We start from the raw sequence: 12610 nt of genomic DNA, 5'->3' as shown, positions 1-12610 counted from the left end.
AAAAGGAAGGTTTGAAAAATTGGCTCTTCACTTAAAGAAATAGAGATAATTTGGACAGTAGTGTTGGAAAGACAACTCACTGTGTACAACGGAACTGTAATAAGACTGTTAATATATTTTTCAGCACAAACTTTGCAGTCCAGAGGGAGTGGTATGGTTTATTCAAAGTCCTAAAAGAAGTAAACAAGAAAATGTGAATCAATGTATTATTTTCAGTGATTCTGTATTTCAAAACTGGAAAATAAAGAAACTTTATTCAAACAAAAAATGATAAAGGTGTTTATCACCATTCACTGGAAAAACTGCTAAAGGAAATTCTTCAAGGGAAAGGAAGAGGATACTAACCAGTATAAAGAAATCAATGTGAGGGGCTGGCATCATGGCACATTTGGCTAATCCTCACCTGCGGTGCTGGCTTCCCATATGGGCACCGTGTTCTAGTCCTGATTGCTCCTCTTCCAGTCCAGCTCTCTGCTGTGGCCCAGGAGGGCAGTGGAGGATGGCCCAAGTGCTTGGGCCCCTGCACCCACATGGGAGACCAGGAAGAAGCACCTGGCTCCTGGCTTCAGATCGGTGCTGCGCTGGCCATAGTGGCCAATTGGGGAGTGAACCAATAGAAGGAAGACCTTTTCTTCTGTCTCTTACTGTCTATAACTCTACCTGTCAAAATAAAAATAAATAAAAAGAAATCATGTGAAAATACAGAGCTCATTAGCCAGTGTGTATACAGTATCAGATTCAAACCGCTAATATTGTAATGATGGAGGACTGATAAATTGTATCACTAGTAAAAGGTTAAAAGACACTCTACAGGGGCTGAAGCTATGGCACAGTGTGTTAAGCCTCCATCTGTGGCCCTGACATCCCATGTCAGCACCAGTTCTTGTCTCGGGTTCATGTCTTGGCTGATCTGCTTCCAATCCAGCTCTCTGCTATGGCCTGGGAAGGCAGTAGAAAATGGCTGAAGTGCCTGGGCCCCTGCATCTGCATGAGATACCTGGAAGAAACTCCTGGCTCCTGGCTTCAGATCGCCCCAGCTCCAGCTGTTGTGGCCATTTTGGGAGAGAACCAGCACACAGAAGACCTTTTTCTCTGTCTCTACCTCTCTCCATCTATATCTCTATTTCTTAAATAAATAAAATACTATAGCTGCAATATTTCCTAAATGATACAAAGTATAAGGTGAAAATGTGACATTCCAACATAAAATGTAGGAGGGGGAGTAAAAGGATAGTCTGTGAATGATATCAGAATTAAGGCTCTCAACTTAAAGTAGCAGCTATGAGTGTTCTTTTTTTTTTTAATAGAAGAATTAGGGAAACCACTAGGCAAACTACTGACGCCATGAACAGGAGTGTCAAATTGTTAAGTCAGCAACAGGAGTCACTGTGTACTTACGTCCCATGTGGGATCTGTCCTTAATGTGTTGTCTAATGTGCAGTGATGTTATAACTAGTATTGAAACAGTATTTTTACACTTTGTGGTTCTGCGTGGGTACAAACTGATGAGATCTTTACTAATTATATACTGCATCGATCTTCTGTATATAAAGATAATTGGAAATGAAAAAAAAAACACCTGGTGTTAAATTGGAAATGGCATAGAAAATTAATTAATTTTAAAAAAATATTATGTAGGATCTCTGTCTTTAATGTGCTGTACACTGTTATTTAATGCTATAACTAGTACTCCAACAGTATTTTTTTTCACTTTGTGTTGCTATATGGGGGCAAACTGTTGAAATCTTTACCTAATATATACTAAACTTATCTTCTGTATATAAAGAGAATTGAAAATGAATCTTGATGTGATTGGAAGGGGAGAGGGAGCAGGAAAGGGGAGGGTTGTGGGTGGGAGGGTAGTTTTGGGAGGGGGAAGCCATTGTAACCCATTAGCTGTACTTTGGAAATTTATATTCATTAAATAAAAAGTAAATAAAAAAAAGTTCAGGAAAATGTGTAATTTCAAAATGCTATGCAAAAATTTCAAAATATTTTTCACCAAAATAAACATATTTTAATTCTAACTTCATTAACTTCTTGAAATACCCTCAGAGATAACAAAAAGATTTTTTAAAAGATTCAAAGTATATCACTATAGAAAGTCATCGAGTCACAAAGGATATAGGCTAGAGATGAAAAAAAAGATGAATTTATAGAACAATAATATCAATAAAATAGTAATAATTCCTCACCTCTTAATAATTATTTTGAATGTAAACGAACTCTTTAAATAAAAGGCAAACAATGGATGGATAATAAAACAAAAAATAAAGATATAACTATATAGAGGATACAGGAAACTCATTACTTTAATTTTTTAATTTTTTTTTTTTTTGACGGGCAGAGTTAGAGGGAGACTGAGGGAAAGGTCTTCTTTTCGTTGGTTCACCCCCTAAATGGATGCTACAGCTGGTGGGCTGTGCTGATTCAAAGCCAGGAGCCAGATGCTTCCTCCTGGTCTCCCATGTGGGTGCAGGGCCAAGAATGTGGGCCATCCTCCACTGCCCTCCTGGGCCACAGCAGAGAGCTGGACTGGAAGAGGAACAACCAGGACAGAATCCAGCACCCCAAATGGGACTAGAATCCGGGGTGCCGGCGCCCAGGCATAGGATTAGCCAAGTGAACCGCTTTACTTTTAAAGGACAATTAAGATTGGAAGTGAAGGGATGGAAAGAGATAATCAATGTAAATGAAAAGCAACAATCAGAGCTAACTATAAGTTAGATCAACTGAATCAGACTTTAGGCCAAAGCTGTAACAAAGAGACAAAGGTCACTGTATAGTGATAAAGTATCAGTTTATCAAGTGGATATAAAATTATACACACACCTAAATTCAGAACATCTCTCTCTAAAACACAGGAATACAGGTAAGAAATCTAAAGGAAAACAGACTATCACACAATAAAGACAGGGATTTCAAATCCCATTTTCAACAATAGATCATCTGGATTAAAAAAAAATAAAACATTGGGACTGCATTATGCATTAGGAACCAATGGTCCTACCAGACATATATAAAACATTTTGGGGGCTGGTGTTATGGTATAGTGAGATAAGACTCCACCTATGGTGCAGGCATCCCATGTGGGTGCCAGTTCTAGTCCTGGCTGCTCCTCTTCTGATCCAGCTCTCTGCTGGGGCCTGGGAAAGCAGTGGAGGATGGCCCAAGTGCTTGGGCCCCTGAACCCCTGCGGATGACCTGGTAGAAGCTCCTGGCTCTGGGCTGCAGATTGACTCAGCTCTGGCTGTTGCAGCTATTTGGGGAGTGGACCAGCAGATGGAAGACCTTTCTCTCTGTCTCTCCCTCTCTGTAGCTCTGCCTCCCAAATAAATAAATAGGAAAGTAATTTTTTTGAGATTTAAAAGCAAGATTTATTAGAATCAAAGACCTCATGATAAGACTGGAAGCTCCCAAGGACAGGTACTTCTGACCTTGCTAGAGGTAACTTTTGGGATAAATCTAAAAAAAAAAATATTTTCTCCAAGAACAATACACTAAAATCAAAAGGCATCCAACGTACACATAGAATATATGTGGTCATACATTAAGCCACAAAAGTAATAACAAATTTAAGATTAAACTCACATCAAGTATAATTTCACACCCTAGTGGTCTGAAAATAGAAATTAATAGACAAAATAGAAAATTTACAAATAGGTAGGAACTAAGCCATATACAACCCTAAAAAAACTACAGGATCAAACAAAAAGTTAAGAGGGGAGCTAAAAATACCTTGAAGAAAATAAGGAAACACAGCATACAAAACATAGGATGTAGCAAAATATAGTACAATATCACCACAACAAAAAAGAAGATATCAAATAAACAATTTAATTACCTAATGTTATAGCTCAACAAATTTAGCAAAACACTAAATAAGAAAACCAGCAAGAAAAGGAAATGACAGAGTTTAAAGCAGTAATTAAAAATACATTGTGGGGGGCCACACTGTGGTTTAGGGGGAAAGCTGCTGTCTGCAGTGCCAGCATCCCATGTGGGCAGTGGTTCCAGTCCCAGCTGCTCAACTTCCGATCCATCTCTCTGCTATGGCCTGAGAAGCAGTAGAAGATGGCACAGGTCCCTGGGTCCCTGCACCTGCTTGGGATACCTGGAAGAAGCTCCTGGCTCCTGGCTTCAGATCAGCCCAGCTCTGGCACCGCAGCCATTTGGGGAGTGAACCAGTGGATGGAAGACTTCTCTCTCTCTCTCTGCCTCTGCCTCTCTGTAACTCTGCCTTTCAAATAAATAAATCTTTAAAAAAAGAAAGTTAAAATAAAAGCCTCATTTAAACATCATAAAATAAAACTACTTATGATTGAATTAACCAATAAGGAGAATGATCTGTATACTCAAAAGTGTGACATACGGATAAAGGAAACTGATGACAGTAGAAACAATGGAAAGCTAGTCCATGTTCATAGATCAGAAAAATAATACTGTTAAAATGTCCTTCCTACTCACACAAAACAATGTAGATATTTCATGCAATCCCAATCAAAATTTTAATGTCATTCTTCACAGAAGCAGAAAAAAAAATTAAAATTTGTGTGGAAACAGAAAAGACTAAGAATTGCCAAAACAATCTTGAGCAAAAACACCAAAGCTAGATATATTACCAAGCTACACCATGGTGCTGGCACAAAAACAGAAATGCTGACCCCTGGAATAGGATGGAAAGCCCAGAAATAAACTGAAGAATTGACAGTTAACTGATTTTCAAATAAGGTCCCAAGAATATAAAATGTAGTAAGCGTAGTCTCTTCAATGAATACTGCTGAAAAAAATGTGCCATCCACATTTAAAATAAATTGGATACATCTAAATATTTATATGAAATAACTAAAAAATAGATTTCATGCTCAAACATAAAATCTAAAACTACAAAAGCACTAACAGAACAGGAAAAAGCCCTAAGACATCAGTCCAGAAAATGATTTATTGGATGTGGTGCCAAAAGCCAGGCATTAAAGAAACACAGATTACTGGGATTATAGGAAATTAAAAAATATTTATACCACAAGATAAATGACAAAGTGAAGAGAAAAGCCACATGTTAGAAAGTAAGAGGCTCACCCTTTCCTGTGCCCTTTTAGAGCTGACAGAGTGCTTTAAGAGGCTAACACAGAAGGGGAAAGTAAGTCGCCATAAAACCCAGAGAAGAGATGGTCGTTTCTTCTTTGGGTCCTGTCTAGAGTCACAAATGCAAAAAAAAAAAAAAAAAGAGGATAACAACAAATACATATAAGGGAATCTAAGTACTCAAAATAACTCTAAATCAGAACTCAGAGGGCCTTGTGGTTGCGAAACAGAATTTCACAGCAACTTTAAATGAAACTGAGGATCAACATGAAGGAGGATAATGACAATAAAATAACTAAAATCCAAGTAAAACTACTATAGCACCAGACACGACTGTCAATATGTACAAGGGTATCCAAGAGGGTCAGAGAAGGAAATAGAGATCAGACTCGGACCAGGATTCCACGACTAACGGGACTAACCCGTTTCAACAAAGTGTAGACAAAAAATAAAACACCGGCACAGTCAGTGACAACAGAACACAAGGAGGATGGATGCACACAGGAGAGCCTACCATGGAGACTGCAGATGCCGGTGTCTGATGTCTGAACAACTCTCCTCAGGACTGGGACCGCAGGATGAACCGGGAGAGGTGTGCAGCACCTCTGCTGACTCCTCCTAGTCCCAGCCTCCGACTTGGAAGGCGCTGACGGACCTGAGAGGCTCAGGCGAGGACTTCTTCCACCACCACAGCTTTATTCCTGGCTCCAACTTGGAGGCCACCTCACGGAGGCTAACGCAGGAACCTGTTAGGAGGGGAAAGATACCTCAACGCCGGGCTCCCAGCCACCGGACCGCGGCCACGCCAGCCCACCCAGATCCCAATGTCCCTTTATGCTGGTATCGTCCAATCAGATGAAAGGAGGCGTATAGCCTCAGGTCGAAAGTTCATCTGTTTCACCTGGTTCTTCCTAGTTGTTATGCAGAGTCCATTCTGTTTCATCTGTTTCACCTGGTTGTTTTCGTAACACTTGTGGTCCACTGATTGTTGCAAACCATGTAGATGAGGAGGTTCTCACAGGTGGCCAGCCTGCGGTTCCCCACACCCTGAATTATTACGTCTCTTCCCTGGTTGGCATTCCAGCTCTCTACTCCACCTCATCCCTCCTAAGGGCTCTCAGTCCCACGCTGTATTCCTAGTCTTCTGTTTCATGTGTAGCAGTCTAGAGCCAGGCAGTTCTGGTCTCGTGTCCCCTGAATATTACAATTCCTGCCGCACTGTGGGGCTGGGAGACAGACAAGTGCACTGAGGGAGGAGGGGAAGCATTTATCCTCTTCAGAAACTCAACTGAAAAGAGGGTATTTATACACGTGGGCAACACAAAAACACTGCCTGCCTATACTTCGTCTGGAGGTTTGGAAAAGCTGGGAGTAGTTATATGGTCATTTGCGGGGTGGGGGTGCCCTGGAGATCTCACAAGGGAGGGACTGATTCGAATTAGGAAAGGGTTGAGGAGAAACAACTGCAGCAGGCAGTTCCTCAAATACAATCTAGTCTAGTTGTACTTTATGCTGGCATTGTGGCCCAGCAGGTTAAATCTCTGTGTACAATGGGTCCTGGCTGCTCCACTTCCAATCCAGCTCTCTGCTAATGCACCTGGGAAAACAGAAGATGGCTCAAATATTTGGGACCCTGCCCTCCATGTGGGGGAGACCCAGATGGAGTCCCAGGTGCCTGGGTTCAGTCTGGCCCACACCCAGCTGTTGTGGTCATTTGGAGAGTGAACCAGCAGATGGAAGAGCTCTCTGTAACTCTTCCTTTCAATGAAAGCAAGAAAGGGGGGAGAGGGGTGAGAGAGAGAGAGGAAGAGGGGAAGGAAGAAAGAAGAAATTTGTCATCATTAAGTCAAGTTCTTTGAAAGACGATGGCTTGGGATCAGGAGATGTGCAACAGAAGGGCCAGTTTAAATCCTTTGCTGGAGAATGTGGATACTCACATACTTCAGGGACTCAAATCCTATGCCAAAATAGAATTACACCTTATAAGGTGGCTACTTGCTTACCAAATAGGATGAAATGGGTAGATTTGGGTATGACTGGGGAGTGTCACCCAAGCATGGGAGGCTGCTGTAGATTCCAGCATCACATCCCTGTACAGGGTCCTCTGAGCATTGTCCAGATGCTGTTACTCACATTGGGTGGACATAACAGTCTGGTCTTATAACACCAATATCTTTTACAGAGCATTTGTCTTCAGCATTTCAGCTCTGGGTCACAAAACAGGCAAATAGGGAATCCATTCTCTTGTTGTGTTTTACATGTCTCTAATGTAAGATGAAGCCTATTTTGTGCTCCATATGCTGACAGTAAGAAAAATAACAATGAAAATACATTCCATCTGTGTTAATTTTGTAATTGCAAATATTCTATAAAAGTTTTCCTTATATACCTAGAACTAACCTTCCCCGCAAGAAAAGGAACAATGGAATTCTGACTGTGTAAAGAGATCACAGTGATGGGCTAGTGGGGCCACCATGCGGCTGGCCAGGAGCGCACCAGGGAGCAGTTGGAAGGCTAGCCTCAGTGCTGCGGGCATCTGTAGGTGCCTGCATTGACAAGGTTGTGGCCTTTGGCAGTTGGGAGCAGGAGGGTGGGGCAACCATCCAGCACCTTTGACTAGGCGCTGCTGTAGTTTGTGGTGTGCCTTCTGTCCAAGAAGCTTCTCAGATTTGAAGCATCAACAAATGAATTGATTAATGAAGAGTTGGGAATAGCCTATACTGTCATTGATGGGATTCCTAATAGGATACCACAGGCACTAAGGATGATCTATCAGGATAAAAAGAAACAGAGCAGTACTAGATCATGATTTTTAAAAACCACAGCAACTAAATGTTGTTAATACCGTATCCATTTTAAGAGAAAGTGACAGGTAGTAAGTGGGAGAAGAGAATGTTTCTGTCTCTTCCTATGCTGACTGTCCTTGTTCCACTGATTTCTCCTGAAGGAGCTCTCTATTTGGCCTCTGAGGAATAAAACTTCCCACAGGGCTGTACCAGCACCTCCAGCCTCAGTTTCTACCATCTGCTCCTGCAATGACCTTACCAGTGTGTATGTGCTTCCACCTTTGGACGTGGGTGGCTATTAAACTCTTCAGGAATAACTAAGGCAGCCAGAGCCAAGGTGGTATATAGATTCATCATATGTCTTGGGCATCCACCTCTGAAAGTTAAGCTAGATAGAAATGCTGGAGACTCATTGTATTTGCTGAAAAGATGGTTTGCCTAACTTCTCAAGAGGAGTGGTGCTACAAGAGATGTAAGTTGCAGAAGCTTTTTTTTATTGTACCCCAGTTCTGACAGCCCTTGTATTTTGAATGTTATGACATAACTGTCAGGAGGAAACTTTTAACAAAGTGTCTTTCTGGGGTTGGGCCAGAGCAACTTTTCAGAAGTGGAATTAAAGATAAGTTCACCTGACTAAAAACATTTTTAAATCCATATGGACCCAGGTCCAGCATTGTGGTGAGTGGATTAAAGCCCTGGCTTGTGGCATTGGCATCCCATATGGGTACCAGTTCAAGTCCTGGTTGCTCCACTTCCAATCCAGCTCCCTGTTAATGCACCTGGGAAGGCTGCAGAGGATAGACTTGGGCCCCTGCACCCACATGGAAGACTGGAAAGAAGCTCCTAGCTCCTGCCTTTGGTCTGGCCCAATCCCAGCCGTTGCAGCCATTTGGGGAGTGAAACAACAGATGGAAAATTTCTCTCTCTGTTTCCCCCTCTCTCTCTCTAACTCTTCCTTTCAGATAAATAAAATAAAGCTTAAAAAGTCCATATGGACACTTTTTAAACTTTTAATATTGTTTATTTATTTATTTGACAAGCAGACTGACAGACAGTGAAAGATCTTTCATCTGCTGGTTCACATCCCAAATGTTGCTAAGGCTGTTATTTTGTCCAGGCTGAACCAGGGAGCCAGGAACTTTACTTGGGTCCCTCACATAGGTGGCAAGGCCATCTGCTGTCTTCCATGGTATACCACCAGGGAACTAGATCAGAAGCAGAGAAGCTGGTACCCAAATGGCACTCTGATATGTAATGGCACTGTCCCTAGCAGTGGCTTTACCTGCTATGCCACAATGTTGTCCTCATCAATGAACTTCTCAAAAACTCCTTGTATGTGTGGATTTCAAAAAAATTCTTACAGCAAAACAATCTCATCTTTTATTTCAACAGTGCAGTGGCCCTACCCACTATGCCACAAAGCCAGATCCCCAGCACTTGGTTTTAATTTGGGCAGCCATGTAGACATTTGAGGAATAAACAAGTGGATGGGAGCTCTCTGAGCCTCTGTATCTCTGTTTCTGAAGTAAATACAATTTTTGAAACTCAAAATTTGATGAGCCCAACAGAAGGTAATTAAGGGAAAACATAGGAAAATTCTGATGTGACAACAGAAAATACATAGCCATACTATCATCTGTATGATCAATAAGTTTCTGTTTCAGACGACCACAAGAACCTAGAATATTCTCCTCTAAGCATCAACTTTAAGCATCCAACAATTATTTCTTTTTGATATGACATCAGAAAGAACAGAGATGGTAACAGTGCAGAGATGTGCTTGAAATTTAGACAATTTGTTTTTAAAGATTTATTTATTTATTTGAAATTCAGAGTTACACAGAGAGAGGAGAGGCAGAGAGAGATATAGAGAGGTCTTCCATCTGTTGGTTCACTCCCCAATTGGCCACAATAGCCAGAGCTATGCAGATCCAAAGCCAGGAGCCAGGAGCTTCTTCTAGGTCTCCCATGCAAGTGCAGGGGCCCAAGGACTTGGGCCATCTTCTACTGCTTTTCCCAGGCCATAGCAGAGAGCTGGATCAGAAGTGGAGCAGCGGCCAGCACCGTGGCTCAACAGGCTAATCCTCCGCCTTGCGGCGCCGGCACACTGGGTTCTAGTCCTGGTCGGGGCACTGGATTCTGTCCCGGTTGCCCCTCTTCCAGGCCGGCTCTCTGCCCTGGCCAGGGAGTGCAGTGGAGGATGGCCCAAGTGCTTGGGCCCTGCACCCCATGGGAGACCAGGAGAAGTGCCTGGCTCCTGCCATCGGATCAGCACAGTGCGCCAGCCGCAGTGCGCCTACCGCGGCGGCCATTGGAGGGTGAACCAACGGCAAAAGGAAGACCTTTCTCCTTTCTCTCTGTCTCTCTCTCACTGTCCACTCTGCCTGTCAAAAAAAAAAAAAGAAGAAGAAGTGGAGCAGCAGGGTCTTGAACTCGTGCCCATATGGGATGTCACCACTGCAGGCGGTGGTTTTACCTGGTATGCCACAGTGCCCGCCCCTAGACAATTCTTTAAAAAAAAAAAAACTATCTTGGATTGAATACAAATACATCACAGTGGAATTAGGTAATGAAGAACAACTGCCTCAGATTTAGCTGGATTGGAGGTGGAGCAACCGGGACTCGAACTGGTGCCCATATGGGATGCTAGCACTGCAGGTGGCAGTTTTACCTGCTATGCCACAGCACCCCATCCCCACCCCCCATGGCTACTCCACTTCTGATCCAGCTCTCTGCTATGGCCTGGGAAGACAGAAGATAGACCAAGTCCTTGGGCCCTTGCACCTGTGTCAGACAACTGGAGGAAGGTCCTGGCTTTAGATCAGCTCAGCTCTGGTCCTTGTGGTGATTTGTGGAGTGAACTAGCAAATGTAAGACCTCCCTCTCTCTTTGGCTGTACCTCTCTCTATAACTGTCTTCAAATAATTAAAATAAATCTAAAAAAAAGTGAAAATTCTTCCTGGCATATGTAACAGACAGCCTTTCCCTTGAACATGTCTTAATCCTCTGAACGTGTTACCCTATATGGCAAAATAGATTGAAAGTGTGATTGTGTCTAATTCCCTGAAAAAGGAAATTAACCTGGAGAATATAGGTGGGGCAATTTAAATTACAGGGGTCTGTAAAAGTAAAAAGTCTTTCCCAGTTGTGCTCAGGAGGTGGCATGACTACAGAAGGAAAATGAGATATATTTTTTCGGGGCCAGCACTGTGGCACAGTGGGTTAATGCCCTGGCCTGAAGCGCCTACATCCCATGTGGGCACTGGTTTGAAACCCGGCTGCTCTGCTTCCAATCCAGCTCTCTGCTATGACCTGGGATAGCAGTAGAAGATGGCCCAAGTCCTTGGGCCCCTGCACCTGTGTGTGAGACCTGGAAGAAGCTCCTGGCTCCTGGCTTTGGATTGGCACAGCTCTGGCTGTTGTGGCAAATTGGGGAGTGAACCAATGGATGGAAGACCTCTCTCTCTCTGCCTCTCCTCTTTCTGTATAACTCTTTCATATAAATAAAAAAAAATCTTTAAAATAAAAAAGAGAGAATATACCAGAGCCACCAGAGAGAAGAGTATTTAGATTGGGAAAATGTTAAAAGGCAAGGGAAATGTGTGATTAGTTATATGTATACCAGTTCTCATTTAAATGTGATTGTAAAATGGTAATTAAACAAGATTTTTAAAAAAGAGAGAGATATTCTTTCTGTCTCTAAAATTGTGGGAAAGTCCTCTAGCCAAGGAAGGTGGGCATCTTCCAGAGCAGGATTTTTGGTGAATGGGAAGCCCTCAGACCACATACAGCCCATCTAATCATTTGGTGTGGCCTGGCCAAGGCAACCACATGAGGGACTTGAAAGTCAATAAATTTACAGCAGGCTAATTTTTACATTGATAATTATTCATGTCCTATGAATTATACATATCCAAATGGCTCATGGCAAAAAAAGATTCCCACTCCTGTGAGGCTGGTAAATCAAGAGAATAAATTTTCAAAATCTCTGGGAAGAAATGCAGCCAAACTCTCACCTAGATATGAAACTCATGAGGTCTTTATTGGACTCCTACATAACTACAAGGAAATCAACGTATTTCTTCAAGGTATCCAGTTTGCAGTAACTGGTGACAGCAGCAATAGAGAACGCATGAAGTGCAGGACTGTCCTGGGCACTGTCTGATAATGACCATCTAGTGCCAGCAGTGCTCCCCAGTCACTGCCATAAATGAAAAGGCCCTCCAGGAGTTTTCCATACCACTGAGGTAGTGTGACACCAATCCCAGAGGAGGTTCATTAAATTCATGAACAGTGAGTTGTCAGAAAAACTAAGTATAGGGGCCTGCGCTGTGGCATAGCAGGTAAAACTGCCGCCTGTAGTGTCAGCATCCCAGATGGGCACTGATTTGAGACCTGGCTGCTCCTCTTCTGATCCAGCTCTCTGCTATGGCCTGGGAAAAGCAGTAGAAGATGGCCCAAGTCCTTGGGCCCCTGTACCCATGTGGGAGACCTGGAAGAAGCTCCTGGCTCCTGGCTTTGGATCTGCACAGCTCTGGCTATTGTGGCCAATTGGGGAGTGAACCATCAGATGGAAGCTCTCTCTTTCTTCCTCTCCTCTTTGTAACTCTTTCAAATAAATAAATAAATAAATAAATAAATCTTTAAGGAAAAAAAAAGAAAAACTGAGTATAGGGGCCAATGCTGTGGTGCATAGTTAAATCCCCAGGCTACAGTGCTGGCATCCCATATGGGTGCTG

At 42.7% G+C, this 12610-nt stretch overlaps 1 non-coding gene and 1 pseudogene across 1 annotated transcript; both read left to right on the top strand.

Moving 5' to 3' along the window:
- Nucleotides 1-5087: 5087 nt before the first annotated feature.
- Nucleotides 5088-5208, top strand: LOC133755360 (small nucleolar RNA SNORA26). The gene has a single exon (XR_009865379.1). It is a non-coding gene; the product is annotated as a small nucleolar RNA SNORA26 (small nucleolar RNA).
- A 2769-nt stretch (nt 5209-7977) lies between these two features.
- On the top strand, nt 7978-8192 carry LOC133755318 (phosphatidylinositol N-acetylglucosaminyltransferase subunit Y-like; annotated as a pseudogene).
- The last annotated feature ends 4418 nt before the right edge of the window (nt 8193-12610 follow it).

The sequence above is a fragment of the Lepus europaeus genome, unplaced genomic scaffold (assembly GCF_033115175.1).
Source record: "Lepus europaeus isolate LE1 unplaced genomic scaffold, mLepTim1.pri SCAFFOLD_3_1, whole genome shotgun sequence".
Classification (NCBI taxonomy): domain Eukaryota; kingdom Metazoa; phylum Chordata; class Mammalia; order Lagomorpha; family Leporidae; genus Lepus; species Lepus europaeus.
Note: the sequence above shows the minus strand (reverse complement) of the source record. Positions and strands in the feature narration are given on the sequence as shown.